The sequence below is a fragment of the Eptatretus burgeri genome, chromosome 6 (assembly GCF_056783735.1).
Source record: "Eptatretus burgeri isolate ZD-2024b chromosome 6, Ebu_testis_v1, whole genome shotgun sequence".
NCBI lineage: Eukaryota > Metazoa > Chordata > Myxini > Myxiniformes > Myxinidae > Eptatretus > Eptatretus burgeri.
Window position 1 is genome coordinate 90,258,740 of NC_140966.1, and position 21,881 is coordinate 90,280,620.

General features: G+C 42.7%; 1 long non-coding RNA gene across 4 annotated transcripts in view; it reads right to left on the minus strand.

The window, feature by feature from the left end:
- Positions 1-733: 733 nt before the first annotated feature.
- The window catches only part of LOC147025306 (uncharacterized), a 54,272-nt gene continuing 33,124 nt past the window's right edge, over positions 734-21,881 (minus strand). For 2 of the 4 annotated variants that reach the window (XR_015059448.1, XR_015059449.1), the window contains one exon: positions 5,080-5,433. This is a non-coding gene — a long non-coding RNA (uncharacterized LOC147025306). The other 2 variants (XR_015059450.1, XR_015059451.1) reach the window with 2 other exon arrangements.

The window sequence follows — 21,881 nt, forward strand, 5'->3', positions numbered from 1 at the left end:
ATCTCTGTAAAGCGTTCGATTCAGTGAATCGGGATGTCCTCTGGAGGATTCTTGGTCTTCGTGGGGTGCCACCAAAACTGATCGATCTGATGTCTGAACTCTACTCTGGTACTGAGAGTGCTGTGAGATGTGCTGGTGCCATCTTTGACTTCTTTCCAGTTGCTACTGGAGTTCGTCAGGGGTGTGTACTGGCCCCCACACTTTTCAGCACTTATATGGACTGGATTCTGGGGAGGATGTCGGAGAGATCAAGTTGCGGTGCGTCATTTGGGAATGTCAAGATCTCGGACCTTGACTTTGCAGATGATGCAGTCATCTTTGCGGAGACTTTAGACATCCTCTTGGGGGCCCTTGAGGTGCTGAATGAGGAGTCGGAGCCGTTGGGATTACGGGTTTCTTGGGTCAAAACTAAGATCCAGGCTTTCGGTGACATCTTGGATGCTGCTGTCCTGTCTGTGTCTGTTTGTGGTGAGGATGTTGTAGTCGTGGAGAGATTCACTTACCTTGGCAGTGATATTCATGTCTCTGCTGGCTGCGAGTCAGAGGTCAATAGACGTCTGGGTCGGGCCTGGGGAGTCATGGATTCACTGGATCATGGGGTGTGGCGCTGCCGGTACCTGTGCGGGAGGACGAAAGTCCGAGTCTTCAGGTCCTTGGTACTTCCAGTCTTGCTCTATGGGTGCGAGACTTGGACTCTGACCAAGGATCTGAGACGGAGACTTAATTCCTCTGGTACCAGGTCTCTTCGGAGAATCCTTGGCTATCGCTGGTCGGATTTTGTGTCCAACGAGCGGTTGCTGAGAGAGACTCGGATGAGATTTGTTACCTGCATAGTCCGTGAGCGTCAGTTGCGGCTGTATGGACATGTGGCTCGTTTTCCTGACTCTGATCCTGCTCACCAGATTCTCTCAGCAAGGGAGTCTCATGAGTGGAGGAGGCCAGTGGGTCGACCACGTGCCTCATGGTTGCAACAGGTTGACCATCATCTCAAGGAGATGGGGATGGGCCTGGCATCTGCCTGGGGGGTGGCCAGACGGAGGCCCCTGGAGTACCTGCGGAAAGTGGACGCAGCAACGTGCTGTTCTGGCACATGCTCCCATACCTGACCTGACCTGAGTAGTTGGTGTGCGTGACAGTAGTAATAGTAGTAGTAGTTGTAGTAGTAGCATTGGTAGTAGTAGTATTTCTATGTCAGTAGTAGTATGTGAGCGTGATGGGGAGGGTGTGGGTGATGATGGATCCTCTTATCGTCCACGAATAGGAGACTACTTTGCACCATTGTTCGATGTTCTTTTTGGCTAATTTTTTTTCTTCATTCCCACGATGAAATATTTCTTTGTTTTACTTTGTAAAGTATTAAAAACGACTTTGACAAATGCATAATGTACGATTAATGAACACAGAACGCTTCGATAACTTATAGATAAGTTATACCAACGATTGTTTATCGTGTTTAGTCGTCCACAACCTATGCCCAACGATAGTCTAGCGTATGCATAGCGTAATAATTCCCAAGCACTTTATTCATAGGTTATAAATAAGTCACGGGTACCCAAACATTACTTTGATGTGTTTCGACGTATGAGGAACTTTCAAGTAGCGAGTTGCGAAGTGTGAACAACGTTCGTGTAGCATGCTTACAAAACGTTACTCATGGGTTAGAAATAAGTTTCGGGAACGCGAATATTACCTCTACGTGTTTCGACTTACGAGTAACATACAATTAACGTGTGTCAACGATCGCATAATGTGCCTACAACTTATGGCCAGCGTAGCGGAATGTGTGAGCCAAACGCCGAGTACGTCATAAAATTTCAAGCATGCAAAAATTTTTTGGACATCCAAATAGTACAACGTTTTAAACCAGCGTAATCCGACCTATGGTAGTGTTTTTCAGCGTGCACCTAACGTACACAAAACGTACCTATAACGTATTAGACGTGTGCCAGCGTTTTTGACAAATTTTTCATAAATCGGCATACGCTGGCTAAATCATCAAGGTGCGACAGCCCCTTTGTCAGTGCAATGTTCTCAAACCCTGCTTTGCCATTCTTGCTTCTCCTTTATCTCCCCTATTAAGTCTGTTCTTATTTAGCCATCCCCCTTCTGAAGGGAAGTCACCAAACATAATAGATACGGGATGTAAGCAGGCAGCACAGTGCCAGGCAGCAATCGGTAAAGCAAATAGGGTTTTAGGTTATATTCGGAGGGGGATCAATTATATGTCAAAAGAGGTGGTTTTAACATTGAAAAGGAATTGAGTGAGGCCATATCTAGAATATTGTGTGCAGTTTTGGTCACCACAACTTAGGAAGGACAGATGCCATCAGGAGGGTTCAGCGCTGGGCTACTCAATTGATTCCGGGTCTAGCGAGACTCAGCTATGAAGAGTGGCTGAAGGAGACAGGGCTCTATACACTAGAAAGGAGATGTTTAAGATAATGATAGGTACAGATAAAATAAATGCAGAAGAATTATTTTGCAAAGTAGACACAGTGATAGGACCAGGGGCCATAGCTTGAGAGTAAAGAAGAGGAGAGTGAAGATGGTAGTAAGGCAGGAGACTTTTACACAGAGAGTAGTTAATGCATGGAATGGTCTCCCTGGAAAGGTAGGTATTAGCAGCAGAAAGAGTGTATAAGTTTAAATTGGAATTAGGTAGGTACTTGGAAGTTTTGGAGATAGCAGGTTCAGGGATGCTGATGGGACCTTTCGGTAGCTTGAACATTGATGGGTGATTGTGTGCATCTGTGTGGATTGTTGTTTGTGAGGGCCTTGTCACTGGGTGCTGTTTGGTTATGTTGTGTGTGTGTTTTAAACCAAGAACCATTTTTACCCATGACTCCTCCCCTGGAAAGAAAAGAAAAATAATCCAAAAAAAACTTACAGAAAAAACACTAAAAAAGGGAAAGAGAAAAATAACCCCAAAAACAGAAAAAAAGATTTTTTTTTTCTTTTTTTGGTCTGGTGATTGATGTGGTGCAAGCATGATTGGCTGAATGGTCTCCAGCTGCTTCTAATTTCCTTGTGTAACATCACTCGTTCCCATAAGAAGGGTGGAAAAACATTCTTTTTAAAAAAATGGAAATCAACCCCCAAAAGGCATAAAGTCACTCCAGGTAAAGGGATAAGGGAAGGTTACATAAAGATAAAGCAAAACAAAACTAGAAGCGTACTCGGTAGAGCGCATACCTCCGCCACGTAATACCTGATCCACGAGAACATATCGGGCCCAATACATTTTTGAAATATCATGCTGTACAGTACTAGATCGTTTTTAGCCCTACCTCTCAATGGTGAAGAATCACTTTAAAAATTAAATAACTCTCGTATCCAGATCCGGATTCGGATCTTCACCAAAATCTAAACAATTCTTCCTTGCGACATTGCGCAACCTGTCTTCCAAGTTTCGTCCGAATCCGTTCTCAACTTTTTGAGATATCATGCTATATGTCATTATTAGCCCGATCTCTCAATGGTGAAGAATCACTTAAAAATTTCTAGTCGTCGGATGCGGATTCGAATCTTCACCAAATTCGAATCAAATCTTCCTTGTCCCACACCCAACCTGTCCACCAAGTTTCATCCGAAACCCGTTCATAACTTTTTGAGATATCGTGCTGTATATCGGTTTCGCCCTCTCTCTCAATGGTGAAGAATCACTTAAAAAATTATTTAGATCCGCATCCGGATCTTCACCAAACACTAATCAGTTCGTCCTTGTCACACATACCGAACTTGTCCATCAAATTTCATGCAGATCCGTCCACAACCTTTTGAGATATCCTGTACACAAACAGCCAAACAGACAGAAAGGGGTGAAAACATAACCCCCTTCACCTTCAGTGGTACAGGTAATAAATAAGAGAAAAATAACAAAATCATCCAAGACATAGTAAGTTACAGAAGTTGGGTGAAATGCGATGGAACCTCAAAGATGTAGGAAGTGCGAATTGATATTCCTCTTATAGCTGGGTAGATCATAGGATAATGGAAAGGACGTTGCAGGTAGTGAATTCCAAAGCAAGACAGCACGCGGGATAAAACTATCTGCATAGCATTTCATTCTGTACTTTGGATCAGTTATAGTGCATGAGTGTGCAGAGATGGCGAACTGAGTCTTGCGTCCAAACACTCATGCAGGAGGAACCAAGTTAGAAAGTCCCGCAGAACATTTGCCATAAAAATACCTGTAGAACAGACTAAGAGTGGATATTGCCAGGTATAGGAGCTTGCTTCCAATTACCAGCAAAGTCATGGAATCCATCATTGCTTCTGATGTCAATTCTTTCCTGTTTTCAAGCTGTGCGATCTTTGACCATCATTTTTGGATTCCTTCCCAATCACTCAACCCTGAACATGCTTCTGCTCCTTTCAACAATCGCTCGAAGTCCTCAATCTCAAACAAGAGGTTAGGACCACCTCCCTGGACATATCTCGGGCATTCGACAGTCAAGCATCCTGCTTTGCTTGCTACAAGGTATTTGTCCTTAGCTCAATGGAGTAATGCTATTTGTTATGGGCTCATGCCCCGACATCACATCTGTCTATCCCAAATTCCATGGAATTGAAGGCTCACAAAACTTTTGGAATCTCTGGTGATGAGGCCGAAGCATGAGGGCCGTTGCGGTCACCTCAGAGGCAGGTCAGTGATCTCTCTGTTTTCGAGCATCTATTCTCCGACATTGCTCCTTCTGTTCTCTCAGTCCTCAGATTTCCCAGCAACTCCAGGCTGCGTGCGTTCATGCAGTAACTCGCTCATCGTTCAACTTCCGAAATCCATGCTGACTGCACACCTCATCTCTTTTATTTCTCACTTCTCCCATCTATGGAATTGCCTTCCAGAGGCTGTTCCATTTCACTCTTCCCTCCAGGACTTCAAGCAAGCAGTGCACCACTATATATTGTCATCGGCAATTCCAACTCATCTTCTTTATTACCCCCATTTTTACCTTTCCCAACAACGATAATACTTGTTAGTTTCAGTTTCCTCCCCTCCTCTTTTTGTCTTTGTTCATTCCCTTGATGTTTCTCTCACTATCGGTTGTAAATACTCCTTCATGATCCCCCTGTAAAGAAAAAAGAAAAAAAAATTCAGCAATTATTTACATATTCTATTTACAAAAGTTGAATTTCATGGGGATTTTTTTGGGTTAAAACTTTTTTCTCGAGACAGTTCCAGCTGAAGCAATAACTTCTTCACCGCGGGTAGCACACCCTTCGCTCCATTGGGCCACATTGGCAAAAGCTGGCTGTACAGCAGGACAGCATGATGTCGGAGTGAGCTTGGCTAACCCGGTGCTGCCTCTTGGCAAATGGCAGGCAGCGAGGAAGTGAGCAGAGACGCATCAAAGAATGAACCAGCTGTTGAGACCTCCTGGCAACCGGCGTGAAACCTGGACCCCATATCAGCAATGGAGGCTCCGTTTAAGACTGGAAGCAACAGAGAGGAACCAAGGGGGAGGAAAAACGTTACAAAAGCATGAAGAGGCTTCCAAATATGACAATACATTGGAAGCAGCACATATAACGTCTGTTGGAATGAATATTCAAATGCTATAAAAAAAAACAACAACAATACTTACACTGATATGAAATATAATCAGCAGCACTAAAAGACATAATTCAAACATCCAAATGCATTTTATCATTTACAAATAAGGACCAATCTAAACGGAATACTTTGAAATAAAAAGCCCTCGTGAGATGGTCATCGTCGTCTACAGGTCGTTATTGATCTTTAGTGAACCACTGATGACCTGGATGATATCGATGGTTTAAATTCATTGAGAGCACCTCTTGGAAAAGTTTTCTGACCCTTTAGGAAAGCTTTAGTTCTACTGAGAATGTTTTTCCAATCGATATAACTGTACAAGGAAATCCCACAGGAAGGGCAGGGCACGGGCAGACACGAATGAGTGGGCAAACGACTGGGCAGGGTAAGACGAAACGCTGTAACAACAAGCCAGGACCAAGTGCAGGCTCACCCTATACTGCCTTCAAAGGTTTTGGAGCAGCTGTGAATAGGAGCTCTGGCATTGATCTTAAAACAGTGTGGGATATTATTTCATTGAAGTGACAGTTACTGCATTAAAAAGTAACCAAGACTCATGAAAGAGCCTGTAAGCTGCATAAATGAAAGACATAGATATTAGTACTCGCGAGGAGCCATCGACCTATTACAAATCTGACAGTTTCATCAATACGTCAGCCTTCTCTTTCCCATCCCCTTAATGCTACTTCCTGGTCTGAATCCAACCCTAGCCACGTTTGTGTTAAATAACTAAACAAATACCGGAAAGAAAAATACATGACAACTAAACCAATGCTCTCTCGAGTTAGAGCTGTCCTGAAACTACCTGTCTATCCAGGTGAATTTTCCAAAAATAAGGATAAATCAAGGATGATGATTAATCCCATTGATAGCATGAAGGAGTAGGTTTTGACCACCCTCACATTCCGATGACCTTTTTAAACTGGTGACGATGTTGGTGCATTGGATCCGTGAAGCTCTCATCATGAAGCTCCAAGAGGAAGTAATTGAAATGAATATTATGCTGCGTTAATATCATATTCCTCAGTTCCTCTGCATAGGAAATTCACAGCAAGAGCTCTTACAGTATTATCCAAACATGAGGTATGATGGTAGTGACACTTTCAAGATTGCCCAATGATGAGGAGTAAGTCAGTGAGTGCTTGAGGCAATCAGTAATCCCATGCTGTTCAGAAAGATGAAGCTACCTTTTTGAGCCTAAACCTTATCCCCTTTCTTGTTGCAATATATCCACACTAAACTGATATTTGATCCACCGTGCCGTCCGAACATGAGGTTCTTTGTTTTGCTGAGGTTTCTCATATTTTTTTATCCCTTTTCTTTCATCCCCTTTCAAAAAATAATTATGGTTTGGGGATTTGCTGACTTAGGCCTTGATCATATGTAATCAGGCATTTTTATAGAAGCAGACTTTTATGTGTGAAGTGCATTGCATATTATGCACACAGGGGATTTAGAAGGGGGTGGGTGAAGAAGTGGGAAGAAAAAGGGAAAATCGGTTCAAAGGAGATTAAAATAAAGGATGTGAAAAGAAAAACAAGGTTTGGGAAAGGAAAGCGAAAAAGAGGAGATGAAGGAGAACAGAAAATATCAATGGCTCTTCTTAAATAGTATACACAATGCAGTTTGATCATTTGATCCACCCATGCCTTACACCTCTGATAAACGCCTTGAAGTGTCTCAAATACTCCATCTCGAAACATGTTCTCTTATTTATGAAGAATTTCGACGTATATGTTTTTGAAAACATTCATTTGACAGCATGTTGCAATCTTTGAGCTGTCTGGTTGAGGTGCAATTCTCAGTCCAACTATAAACTGTCGGATTGGTGCTTTGCAGGCAGGGTGTTGCATCGCAGCGCGTGCCGTCCCTCAAATGGACACTAAGCTGGGTGTCCCTTCTGTTCACATTAGTTGATGGCCAGTGAAGATCCCACCGGCAGTGTCCCCCCCCCCCCAGAAGAGTTGGCAATTTATCGCTGGCACCTTGAATATATTACAAATTCCAGCATTAGCCAGCTGGGCAGGCATTTCCTGAAAGACTTGGGCCAATTTACCTTCTGCAGATGATCCACAGGAAGGTGGGATTTAATCAGAGTCATTAAATAACTGGGAGTCGATTTCCTAAAGGACATCATGAAAGGTCAAGCAGATTGGCTTAAACCATAATGTCCCTGGCAAAGGTTCAACAATCTCAAGGCAGAATGAGGGTGTGTGATGCAATTTTGCACCATATACAGTACTGGTTAGTACTGGATATATAATATCCACTGGTATGCCTGGTGTTGGCTTAATGATTAGGGTGGTGGGCTTGGAATCCTCTGATCCTGAGTTCAAATCCCACTCGGCTGTTGAATTAATACCAGGTGGGGTTGACTCTGCCTGTCATCCTTCTGAGGTTGGAAAAATGAGTGCCAGCATGCTGGTATCCTGTGTCGGAGTGCTGACCTGTCCAGGATTGCGTCAAATAGCCAAGGAGTCTGCTTTCGCAGCACCAACGCTCTGCACAGAGTATGGTCCCGATGGATGAATGGATATCCACTGGTCATTGAGTGCGAGAAAGCACCTGTGGATACATTGGTGTGATTAGCCAAGTGCTTGTAGTTCGGAAAGGTGCCTACAGATACGTTTTGCTTGGAGAAGTATCAGTCCCGACCTCATCGTCTTGAAGAAATTGATGCGGCAGAACAAGTCGATTGACATATTGGATTCCAACTGCTCCCAGGACATCTTTGGTCTTCCTCTGTGTAAGGATCTTCCATGTTATAAACAAGGAATCTATCATCATACTAAAATTCGCAATTTGGTGTCTGTCCGTCTGTCTGACTATATTTTTGACTGCGATACATTAAATCGTTATATTTATCCAATATCACCCAAACTTGACTGGAGGGTTTAAGGGTCACACGATTGGGTTGTGGCGACTTCATTTGCTCCCCTCCCCAAGGAGGTTTCTGCATTGGGAAAAATCTGTTTAGATGTATATTTATGTTCATGTAGCTAGCTAATCATGGTGCTCTTCCAAGGCCACTTATCAAAACAAAAGTAACAAAAACACACATGATAATAGCATAATATTATAGTTATTACAAAACTATATTAATGCTAATAATGTCCCCTCTCCCCAAGGGGTTTTCCTCCTTGGACAAACACTGCGTTAACGACTAACGTATAAAAATCACTTATCGTGGCGTTTCGTGGGGCAAACCTATCAGAAGTAAAAAATATTATAAACTACAAACATGTATGATTACCTTTGTCAACTGCTATTTAACCCTCCACTGAAAGAAATCTGGAGGAATCCCGACGTCCTTGAGGCATTCTATGTTTATCACGTCCACCACGGACTGACGGACACGAGCCTATATCAACTGTAATCCATATACCCCAGAGAGGAGAATAACATGATTTTCCTGTCGCTCTCGTAGGGAGTGGGTGTACTAGTTCATCAAAATTGTAAGTAGGGGAAAAGTTTTGTAATGAGAAATAAGTTATATTTCTGGATAAAACATAATTTGTTCAATCTCATTCATCTGCACCCTGAGTGAAAGTAGAGAAATAATAATTTTTTTGATATATGGCTATGTATGACATCCGTTCTTTTCTTCTCTCTCTCTCACACATATATACAGTACATAGTGTTGTGGATTTCAGAATCGGATCCGAGTAATGCACACAACATCCAGGTCCTCAGACAGCTATTTCCATCAATGCATGTTAAGAACAGACACATCCCTTTGTCTGGTGGGATTCTAACTCGTTGATGCATTGGAGAAGGGTAGAGAGCAGGTTCCCTTTCTTTCCGAGGGGAGAACCTTTTCCTCTTTACGACACGTTCATGACGTATGATTTTGCGTCAGTTTTCATTTCTGCGTGAGCAAGACTCACCGTTCATTCAAGCTGGAATTGGCTGAAGTCATGCTTGAGGCTCCATCCACACTGGCCACCTATAAAAGGGTGGCAGGACTGCCCTGTTGACAGTTGCAACGGCAGTTGGTGACAGCAGCAACAGCAGTTGGTGACAGTTGGACCATTCCTGCTGATTCTTCTTGGTCTGACTGGTTCTTGGCATTCCTAGTTCCTGGAAACGATGACGTGACATCGATTGGTATTCGAGCCTGTTTGTGCGTGAGCGCATGGCGAGGCAAAGCACGAACAACAGAAATGAGCCAAGCTATGGAGAGCTCATTCAAAGAGGCAGCCAAAGCCCCGTTTACACATTTTGGGTTATTTTAAGAGCCGCACGATGACTTCTGCCCTGGTAAGCCGAGACCAGATTTATTTTCCCCCTGAATGATCTGATGGGTACCCATGTCTAGTGTTTGATTGTTAAGTAAGGCATAGTGATAAGTATCTGCTATTTTCCCATTTTTAAAATAAATGCTTGTTGAATTCTTTATTTGATTGAGATTTTTTTTTGGTGATTGAACATTTGATTTTAATTCACGACATTTCATCGACAAGAAATTAAAAGTCCTTCAGTTCATTTATTTTTCTTGTAAATAATGAATTCCTTATAGACGTTTCAACCTGTCTGTGATTGTCATTTGCTTCAATTGAGCCTGTATTGTCTGAACCTAGATAGACTGGGAGATTATAATCCCCAAACTAATTAATCTGCCATAGTTAGCGTGCACCAGCGGTAAATGCTCGGCCACATTAGTTAAGATCTAATCAAGATAAGATTGGTGCATTGGCAAGGGCGCATTCCCCGAACGAAATTAATTGTGAACGGTGGCCCCAAGTCCGGTTCTTCCAAGGAGAAACAGGGATTAACCCCCTCATAATACACTCGTATCCATGGCAGTAAGAATATTATCATGCTAGTGGGGACCTGCAGAACATGCGTGCAATGTAAAATGTGACTTCAAGCCCATAACTCTCCTCTTGCCCTCTCATAAACGACAAGTCTGCCTCACAACCACAAGTCCTCAACCTCTCTTCCAACCCTCAGGTGTCAATCCCCTCCCCACTCCAAGCCTTCACACTCCCTCCCCACCCCCAACCACAACTCTTCAACCCCACCTCCCCACCACAACTCCTCAACCCCCCAGCCCCACTAAAAGTTCTCAAACCTCCCAAAGCCTCAACCCTCCACCCGACTCACATCTTTGGTCTCCCCCACCCCAACTCCAAGTTCCAACCCTCCCTCTCCAAACCCTAAGGTATCAATCCCCTTCCCACTTCAAACCATCAAACAACCTCTTCATGCACCCCCTCCCCCAACACCACAACAACTCAATCTCTCCCCGCCTATCACCCCCCCCCAAAAAAAAGAAACAAGAAAGTCCTTAACTTCCCATCTCCACCCTCCCCACCTCACTCTCCTCCTGCTCATAATAGCCAACGGGCATTCCCACATCGAAACGGCAGAATATTTAACACTTTCTCCTCCCATACTATTATGCTATCACCGACTTTACAGAAACCGCGATTGCAACAGGTCCTACACGTCATGGCCCGTCACAATCGTCTTTCCCACTCACAATCCCGTGAGATATGTGGAAAAGACGTGACCATGAGCAGGTTTATTGTGTCATTGAATGATGAAGCCAATTATCTTCTTCCAGATATATATATATATATATATATATATATACATATATATATATATATATATATATATATATACACACACACACACATTGTTAAAAGTAAATAATGACCTTAGACAAAGACCTTTATCATGATATAGCCTGGGTTTAAAGCCCTGCTTGAGAGAATTCCACATAGTTATTTGGGTGGTGTATAAGACAACAGACAGCTGCCTCAATGGCCGAGGCCTATCTTCACAAGGCCCGTGATGCCTACCGGCATTCTTTTAACTGCTCTTTGGTCATTTTACAATGAAGGAAAAACTTATAGGGAGGGTATGGCGGTTGTGTATATGACAGCTCCGAAGATGTCTCTGACTTTTCATATCAGCGAGCCCCACATGGCAACCATATGGTTTTTTTTTCAAGTGTAAATTGTGGGTGGAGTCAGGCAAACTGTCCAACCAATTGGTGGAACGGAATGGTCCACACGCATGCACTACTTTGCATTGGTGAGGACGTGGCGGTGAGCTGTCCAAGCAAAATGGTAGCGTCCAGCGAGTGTAATGGCTCCTGCTTTGAGGCAGTGATTCCCACTGCTGTTGCCAGAATGCAAAACAGATTTCGTGTTTTAGCCCCGGATGATGACGAAAGCATATCTGTTCATGTTAACTGTGAACAGGGACTTTGTGAGGCACCCCAGGAAGTGTTCATGACACGCCCGTGGTTGCTCGTACTGTAGTCGTCACTGACAAACCTGCTCCAGTCCCTCCCCCTGCTTAGTGTGAAGCATCTGATGCTATGAAGGCAGAATGCGAACCTTCTATTGTGGAATCACCAGCTCCGCCTCTGGTAGAATGTGGAAGCTTCCATTGTGGAAATGTCAGCTCCACTTCCAGCACAATGAGAAGCTTCTGCTGCAGTAACACCTGCTTCACCTCTGGAGTGTGATGTGGGCCTCGTCACTTGCCTCTGATGCTAGCGTCGAGGTCTGGAATGATCCAGCCATGACCCTTAAATTGGAGGGTGTTCCTGATGTGTTACCCAACGAGATTTTAAAGTTTCTTCAAGATACATTTCGTTATAAAAATTAAAAAAATAGAGGACCAATGCTCCTGAAGCTCACCTGGCTGGTTGCCAAAAAGTGGAGTGACAGATGGATCAGGGTAAAAAAATAAGAGCTGGATTTAGAATACACATTTTAGGTCAGATAGTATTGACATGATGTTCACAGTAAGTAGTGCAACTCCCCGCTGAATATGAGCCTTTGTTTTCAAAATATTGCCCACTTTCGGGATGATTATGTCACTTCCTGTTGTCAAAATTAGCCTTATTTGATGAGGTGCAACTCCAATGTGTCTATAATTCACATTTTTCAAGATATTGTTCACTTTCTGTATGACGACGTCACTGGCGGCAATATTGTGTTTCAGGTCAGCTTCTTTTAATCAAATGTTCCCATAGGTCGTCAATCGTATATCTTAAGTTTCGCATTGATCGATTAAGCAGTTTCGGAGAAGATGATTTTTAAAGGTTTTCCTGTAATCCAAAATAGCAGCTAAACTCGACCGAAATTCAAATACTTATGGGACCTTTCAACCTTACAATGACCTACTTATAAGTGGAGGGGATGCCATGAACAAACTAGAGTTTTACCACACCAAAGATCATTTCAGCCAAATTTGGTCACAATCCCATCAGCAGTTTCGGAGAAGAAGTTGCAAGTATTTACGGATGCACGGACAGACCGACGACATGCCATTCCACAAGCTCACCTGAACTATATTCCAGGTGAGCTAAAAATTAAGGATTTCTTTCTGGATCCATCTAGTTTTTCACTTCTGAAAAACATCTCCTTAAGTCTGAACAGTTTGTTGTGACAAAGCCACAAGTTTATCATCTCAGAAAATTGATTCCTAAAGCTAGAAAGGAGTTGCAGGCATAGCGTGACCTCTTGACCATTCATCCATCCAACCATTGGGACTGTACTCTCTGCAGAGCATTGGTGCTGCCGAAACAGTCTCCTTGGCTATTCAGCACAATCCTGGACAGGAGGAGGAGGAGGAGGATATTGGGACCATACTCTGTGCAGAGCATTGGTGCTGCCTAAGCAGTCTCCTTGGCTATTGGACACAATCCTGCATAGGTCGCCACTCCAACACAGGACAACAGCAAGCTGGTACTCATTTTCCCAACCTCAGAAGGATGACAGGCAGAGTCAACCCCACCTGGTATTAATTCAACAGTGGAGTGGGATTTGAACTCAGGATCCTTGAATCCCAAGCCCAGCACCCAAATCATTAAGCCAACACCAGGCAGATACCTCCTGACCACTTTAATACATTTGCCTTTATTTACACTTTCCCCTTTTCTAGAGCCACCCTGAATATTAATACAGGACAATCATCTCTAATGCAACGAACAAGTCAAGATGTTTGTTGAGCAAAAGCATATTGATGTTTTACTTTTGAAAGAGACAAAGTGCAATTCCTCTTGAATAAGTGAAATGCAAAGAATACTGAAAGGACAGTGGTGTTTCAGCAGTTTTTGTCTGCCCTAGAGCTGGGGTGGCTCTTCATTTGTCAACTTTCTGTGCACCCAGTGTTGATTTTAAAGAAATTATTTAAGGGCACTTAGTTTCAGTCAGCTTCATTCACAATGGTTAAAACACAATGTTCTTAAAATTTATTTTTTACATAGTTGGAAACGTCTCTTGTAGACTTTGATTTTCATGTTCTTGTTTGTTTGGTTGGGGATTTTAACTGCACAATGCACTCCACCATCGATCCTATTGGAGAAGAGACCCATTCAACCAGCACAGTGCCTCTGACAAGAGCTTTGTCCAAATCTTCTTTTGTCGATGTCTGGAGACTCCAGAATCCATCTCACTTCAATATACACGGTGCCGCTGTTCAAATGTCCGGCTATCTTTTATGAAGCGACATCGGAGTTCCGTTAATAGTGATTCCGTAAAAGTTGTGGGCCATGCTGACGTTGTCTCAAGAGGCTTTTCGGACTACACCATATAGTTGTGCTTCATATTCTTTCCCAAGTCCAAAATCACGGTGTTGCCTTGTTGGACTTTTAACGTGAGCCTTTTGAAAGACAAGATGTTTACATCCGCCACCGAAGATGGACGGAGGTTATGTTTTCACCCTTGTCTGTTTGACATTCTCGTTGTCTGTCTGTGAGCAGGATATCTCAAAAAGTTGTGCACAGGTTGGGTGTGTGACGAAGAAGTGGTTGGATTTTGGTCAAGATCCAAAGCCGGATCCGGATAGGATAATTTTTTTTTAATGTTTTCCTTTATTCTTCACCATTGAGAGATGGCGCCAAAAAGGATATATTGCCTGACATTTCAAAAGGTTTTGGATGAGTTATGACAAAACTAGGTAGATGAGTTGGTTAGGTGACAAGAACAAGCCGATTAGATTTCGGTTAAGGTCCGGATGTAGATTCGGCCTATCATTGGGATACAATGCGTAAACTGTTCAGCCTGGTGAAGGTATGTGCTCTACCAAGTGCCGTTCGAGTTATTGATGCTTTTTGAGTCTTCTGGGTTACCCTACTCCCATTGAATACTTCCTTTTCTCACGTTGGGCAATCGTAGAACAATGCCAAAATGCAAATCAACTCCTTTTGTCAGCAATATCGATCCTTTTATACTAAAGATGAATCTCCCTTCCAATGTCTCATTGCCAAGGGAATTCTATCTTTGCAGCCGAGCTTTTCTCCCTCAAATGCTGAAAGGACTGGTTTCTTGTAAGCTCAGAAAAAAATCCATCATTGCCAGGCTATGTGCAAGTCAGACAGGAGGAGCTTCGATTAATCTCGAGATGGAAAACTTGTGTCACCTACCTTGACACCTCTTCTATGGTATTTTGGGGGTTGGACAATCGAGTCAAGATAAGTCAGCAAGCAACCTCAATGCGGACAACGCAAAGAACAGCAACGCATTTTCATTAGGACATTCGAGCTCGAGTCAAACATTACTTTTCTGAGCTTCATCATGCCAAGAAAATTTATCATGAAGTGGTGCTTTCTGTAACTGCTTCTTTGTCCACCTTGCCTGAGTCTGCAAGTCTGCAACTACACAAGGAAGTGACCTTGGAGGAACTCTTTGTTGCCTTGCGAATTTACCCACTGGCGAGGTCTCCGGCTTGGACGGAATTCCCGTGGAGTTCTGCAAGGCCTTTTGCGACCTTCTAGGACCAGAATTGCTTGGGGTTTTGATGGACAGCCAGCCTACAATCAGGCTCACTGGCCCTCAGCTGCCGCACAGCTGTACTTGTTCTCGTACTCCAAAAAGGAGATCTTAGGCAAGTGCAGATCTGGCGTCCAATTTCTTTGTTCTGCGTTGACTATAAAATAATTTCTAAAGCTCTTGTCAATCACCTCAAACCTGTGATTGGAGAAATCATACACCCAAATCCATCTTACTTTGGACCCAAGAGGACAATACATCATGATAATATTGTTATTGTTCATGATATGGTTGATATTTGGACTTTTGACCAAAGAAATGTTGGTTTGGTCTTTCAGAACAGGAAAAAGCTTTTGATATGATTGATCGTCATTACCTTTTTTTCTGTTTGACGGCAGTTTGTGGCTTTGGGAAGAATTTTATCTTTCACATTCAGTTGTTGTATAAAAACATTTATAGTTTGCTCAAAGTCAATAATATTCTGAGTCAACCCTTTTCAGTGAGTGGAGGCAATCAGCAAGGGTGCCCTTTATCTGGCCCCATGTATTCCCTCACCATTGAGCCTCTGCTTATTCTGCTGCGTACTTGGCTCTCTGGTTTTTCTCCCCTGCCAATAGCAAGTTCGGGTAAGGCAATCACCCACGTGTATGACCTCTGCGCAGTTGTTCATTCTTACGATGATGTCTCTGCCTTGGTCTCGTCTGTCTTTAAGTTCAGTTTGGCAAGCTCTACAAAAGTCATCTGGCAAGAAAGCAAATCTGGGTCCACAAAATCATGCCATTCCTGCCCCCACCCCTAACCCTCTCTGGGCGACTCAAGTGGGCACGAGATTGGATTGATTATCTGGGAGTTTTTCTTGGCACTCGAGATTTTGTTTTGAAAATGTGGGAATCGCGAATAATTAAAATTGAGTATTGCTGAAATTAGGAGGTTTATTGAGTCACGTCTCTTATCAGGGGTCGAACTCTGATAATAACCAGCTTTGCAATATTAATGCCGTGGCATAAGTTTTATGGCACTACAGGCCCAGATTACATTCTCAAAATGTTCCAGAGGATTTTTTGACTTTTTTGGCGGGGGGGGGGGGGCACTGTCTCCGGGCCGGCATGCTAAGTCTGCATGTTGCTGAGGTTGGACAGGGGTTGATCGATATCACTAGTGTGAAGGCTTTTCACCTCCTCTCATTACACAGGCTTTCATACACGGATGTTTCATGGAAAGCCTTTGTTCACTGCCTCCTGAGACAAACAGGAAACTCGGCTTTGGTCAAGAACTGTTTCTAATTGATATCAAGAGAGTTGATCAGCCCCCCTGTTCTACATGAGCATGCTGGAAGCCTGGCAGGCAGTAAGTATTCCCTCTCCATGGTTTTACATATATTACAAACATTATCTTTTTTTCACATATTACATGCAAAATACCAATAAAATATCTGGCACTGTTGGGAAAGTTTGGTAAAAGGTATAAACAAGCCGGTAGGTGACATGGGTGGTCGCAAGACGAAGGCGAATTTGAAATATGTAGATAAGAGAACACACCAGATGGTATTTTTGCCGTTCGTTGTTCCATATAGGAACATGACGAGTAACTGTCCATTCATCATTTGTGTTCGATTCCCTAACCCTACGTTAGGGAATCCCAATGCGAACGTTGGGGTGAAAGCATATAGTAATATAACTGAATACTCGTCATACAATTTTTCACGGATCGGGCTGAAATGTTTGACAAAGAGGTTGATTATAGTGCGCATAAAAGCACGGAAGCCGATTTTTGATTTACGAAAAACAAATGTTTTCGGATTTTTTTCAAAAAATTCAAAGTCCCGTTGCTCGGCAACGGTGGTGTCCAAAGCAACGGTGTTCAAAAGCATACAACTAGATCCTGGTATGAACCTACCAGTCAAGTTTCATCAAAATCAGTTGACTCCTCTGGCCTCCAGAGCTGTCCATTACATACAAACAAACAGACAAGCCGGTTGGCGACATGGGTGGTCGGTACATAATTGCATACTAGTCACAGTTTTTGACGGATCGGGCTAAAAAATTTTTGACAAAGAGGTCGATTACAGTGCGCATAAAACTGCAGAAGCCAATTTTTGATTTTCGAAAAAACATTTTTTTTAGGATTTTTCAAAAATTTCAAAGTCCCGTTGCTAGGCAACGGTGGCGTCCATAACAACGGTGCTCAGAAGCATAGAAATAGATCCTGGTATGAACCTACCTGTCAAGTTTCATCAACATTGGTTGACAAAATTGGTTGACTCTTCTGGCCTCGAGAGCTGTCCATTACATACAGACATACAAACAAACATACAGACGGAAAAAGTGAAAATAAGGGTACTCTAGCGACCACCCAACAAGCGGGTAGGCGACATGGGTAGTCGCTATATAATTGCATACTAGTCATACAGTTTTTGACGGATCGGGCTGAAATTTTTTTGACAAAGAGGTTGATTATAGTGCGCATAAATGCATGGAAGCCGATTTTTGATTTTCGAAAAAATAAATATAAAAATATTTTCGGATTTTTTCAAAAATTTTAAAGTCCCGTTGCTAGGCAACGGTGGCGTCCATAGCAACGGTGATCAAAAGCATACAACTACATCCTGGTATGAACCTACCAGTCAAGTTTCATCAAAATCGTTTGACTCCTCTGGCCTCAAGAGCTGTCCATTACATACAAACAAACATACAAGCCGGTGGGCGACATGGGTGGTCGCTACATAATTGCATACTAGTCATACAGTTTTTGACGGATCGGGTTGAAATTTTTTGACAAAGAGGTTGATTATAGTGCGCATAAAAGCACGGAAGCCGATTTTTGATTTTCAAAAAAATAAATATAAAAATATTTTCGGATCTTTTCAAAAATTTCAAAGTCCCGTTGCTAGGCAACGGTGGCGTCCATAGCAACGGTGCTCAAAAGCATACAGCTACATCCTGGTATGAACCCACCAGTCAAGTTTCATCAAAATCGTTTCACTCCTCTGGCCTCGAGAGCTGTCCATTACATACATACAGACAGACGGAAAACCTGAGAATAAGGGGAGTCTAGCGACCACCCCAAAAAACAATCCTTTTCTCATAGAATGTTAACAACTGTGTTTCAATGCACCATACAATTTAGCTGATTATACTTCAATGTTGGCTGGGAAAAGGGGTCCTGTATTGTCAATAGAAGCGAGACAAATGTGAAAAATAATTGCAGACATTCAGCATGTTGATTTTCCTCAATTTTAATTGCTATTTATGTGAAACTTCTTGATTTGTTGTCCTCAACATGTGCACTATGCAATACAAACCTTAAACTAGAGAGTTCATAGAACACCTTACCCCCACAGTTTTGAGAAAAAGGACATGGGAAGGGTCTTTTAAACTCTTCCTTTGCATAGCTGAGCACGATCTATATTTCCTACGAGCCTCCATTTTGTCTGAATCTCGATGTTCCCCAACACCGAGAGCGTGAGCAGCACATTTGATTGGTCGAGATGGCCTAAAATACCAGAGTATTTTGTCCACATAGTGCTAACCTGGGGAAATTTTTGGAAGTGGAAAGAAGGCGATTTGCATTCTACAATGTTCAAGTATATCATTCATTTGAAATAAAATAAAAGTTTTAATGGCTGTAGAAAAAAAACCAACTTTTTTTTCGGAAGTTTACTACCGTTGATGCACGATCTTTTACAACACCTCATTGGACATGTTAAATCAGTTATTTTTGGACTTGATAACGTTCCTAAGAAAAATAAGTTCCCTGTTTGGAATGATTTTCAATTTTTTTTTGACTGCCAGAAAGCCAGACAGACGAAGGATATTACTTTACTCCTCCCCGTGCACGCACATTCGGGACGACATTCCGCACAATTTGCCAAATTCAGAGCCAAAGTACTGCGATACTGCAGGCTTGTGTTCCAATTCATGTTCCAATTAATATTCAATGGAAATTAAGTTATTCCTCCATCAAAAACCGACGTCTGTAGACAGAGAGACAAAGTGAACCAATTGATTCAACCCACTTTTCGCTTTGCGCGAATGTGTGTGGGGTAATAATCCCATCTGGATGTTTGATTTTTTGTTGTTGCTGGTTTTGTTAGAATCACCTCCAAATTTGCGTGGAATGACCCATATGGTGAATTATCTTGTATTTGCTGAACATTCTTTACACCCTGGAAGACGTGAAGGCATTGAAAAGATTGGATGTCTACAACCAGTTGACGTCTGGTTGGATCATTGTTGTTGCTGTGCTTGTGAAGAATGGCTATCACGTTGTCCGAGCAAAGGTAGGCCTTGATACATCAATGACATGGAAAGCAGATAAGCCTGATGTTTTACTGGAGATGTTAACATCATGCTTATCTGTTCTGCTATCTCCCAATACCCTAGAATGTTCATCTGGTTTCAAAGCTAAATATTTTTTTGCCAACTCTTCAAGAAAGACACCAACTAATATGAGAGATACCAACAAAACAAATAATGTTAGTAGACGGGACACCCAGCTGAACGGCCATCTGAGGGTTGGCACAACCTGTGGTGCAACATCCTGCCTGCGAAGCACAAATCAGACAGTTTGTAGTTGGGTTGGGAATTGAACTCACACTAGATGGCTCAAACGCAAGTGAGATTGCTCTGTAACACACACACACACACACACACACACACACACACACACACACACACACACACACACACACACACACACACACACACACACACACACACACACACACACTTATTATAGATACAAACGGTTATTTATAACGGCTTTTCTGGATGCTGCATTGCGTCTCCAAGCAAGCAATGAACATGGATTAAATATATATATATATATATATATATATATATATATATATATATATATATATATATATATATATATATATATATATCTTCTTCTTCTTCTTTCGGCTGCTCCCGTTAGGGGTCGCCACAGCGGATCATCTGTATGATCCGCATAGTGATTTGGCACATGTTTTTACGCCGGATGCCTTTCCTGACGCAACCCTGGTCGCCTCTTCCGACACAGGGATAATATATATATATATACATATATATTCTGTGTATATATATATATATATATATATATATATATATATATATATATATATATATATATATATATATATATATATATATATATATATATATTGTTACGGGTACATCTGCCGGGTCCCAAGTGGCCTTGATCGGACCCGCTTCCCAACCTTTGACATTGAGGCTGATAAGCCACAAAGAACTCTGTGACCTGACAGGTTGCTAAGCAACCACTGCCGCCATCTGAGGTGACGAAATCTGGCAGGGTGCCCACACTCAAATCTCGCATGACCTAACTGGTGATTTAGTTATCTTGGATGGGGAACCGTGCTCTCGATGCCCCACCTTTATCTATGAATTACGTATGTCCAAGCGGAACCGTAAGTGGGATGTCAGCTTGACTAGCATCGTGAATCATGGGGTACAACCTCCATCTACTTATGCCATACTATGTCTAACCAATGGGGAAAATTAACTCCGAGCAGATTTGGAAAGTCCATATCATCTTTAACAATAGCACATATGTACAGCAGATTGCAGTGCCACATTGGAAAGTCTTAACCCTCAGCACTCAAAATAATCCCTTATGCATTGAACCTTATCACTACACACAAGATGGCAACCTACATGCAGTGCTCTTGTTAAATGATATCGACAGTGTTATACTCTAAAGATATGAGGACGAATGTCATCAACAGGCCAATACCACCGACACACTCAGGGCAAACCCCAGAAATGGGGCCCAAGGTTGCATGGCACGAAAAAAGGGCCCTTTTCAGGGCCAAAAGCTGTGGGCCACAACAAGAACATGGGTCCGGTGGGTCCATCACTCCACATACACCAACTCATTGTTCAATGGCTGACATTTCCAAAGTGCGAGATCCTCGCCAAGATCCTGAAGGACTACAACATTGATAAAGCCATACTCCAGGAAACCCACAGCGAGGATGACAAAAAGGCCACAAAGAAAAGGATTGCAAGTTACAACCTCATGGCCTCCTTTAACGCAGCAAAACACGGCCTCACCACCATCATACACGGTCTTCAAAACATTGAAACCGTAGAAAACAATATGCTCCATGCAACAGGTAAAGGTAAGAGGTGTCACTGTTGCAAATGTGTACAAGTCACCCACCAAACATGGCCATTACCAGCCCTACCCCAATATAACCACCCCACAGTTTACATCTGGGATTTTAATAGTCATCATACTGAAAGGGGATACAGGAAGAATGACGCAGCCAGAGAACAGCTAACTGACTGGGCGTCACTGGGCAATCTCGACCTGCTGTGTGTCTCAAAGCAGCCGAATACCAGTGGCAGACCAGAACAAACCCTGACCTCTGCTTCTTGTAAAAGGATGGCAGAGAGCTACCAATGATGGCATCAAGAAGAGTTCTTGCTCCCTTCCAAAAAAACCAACATCTCCCTACTGTTGTCCACATTGGTATCGAGATCCTGCTGGAGCACTCGAAGCCAAAACCGCACTTGAACTTCCAGAGAGTGGATTGGATCGCTTTCACCAAAGCAGCTGAATCCAAGATCGAGGATATGCCACCT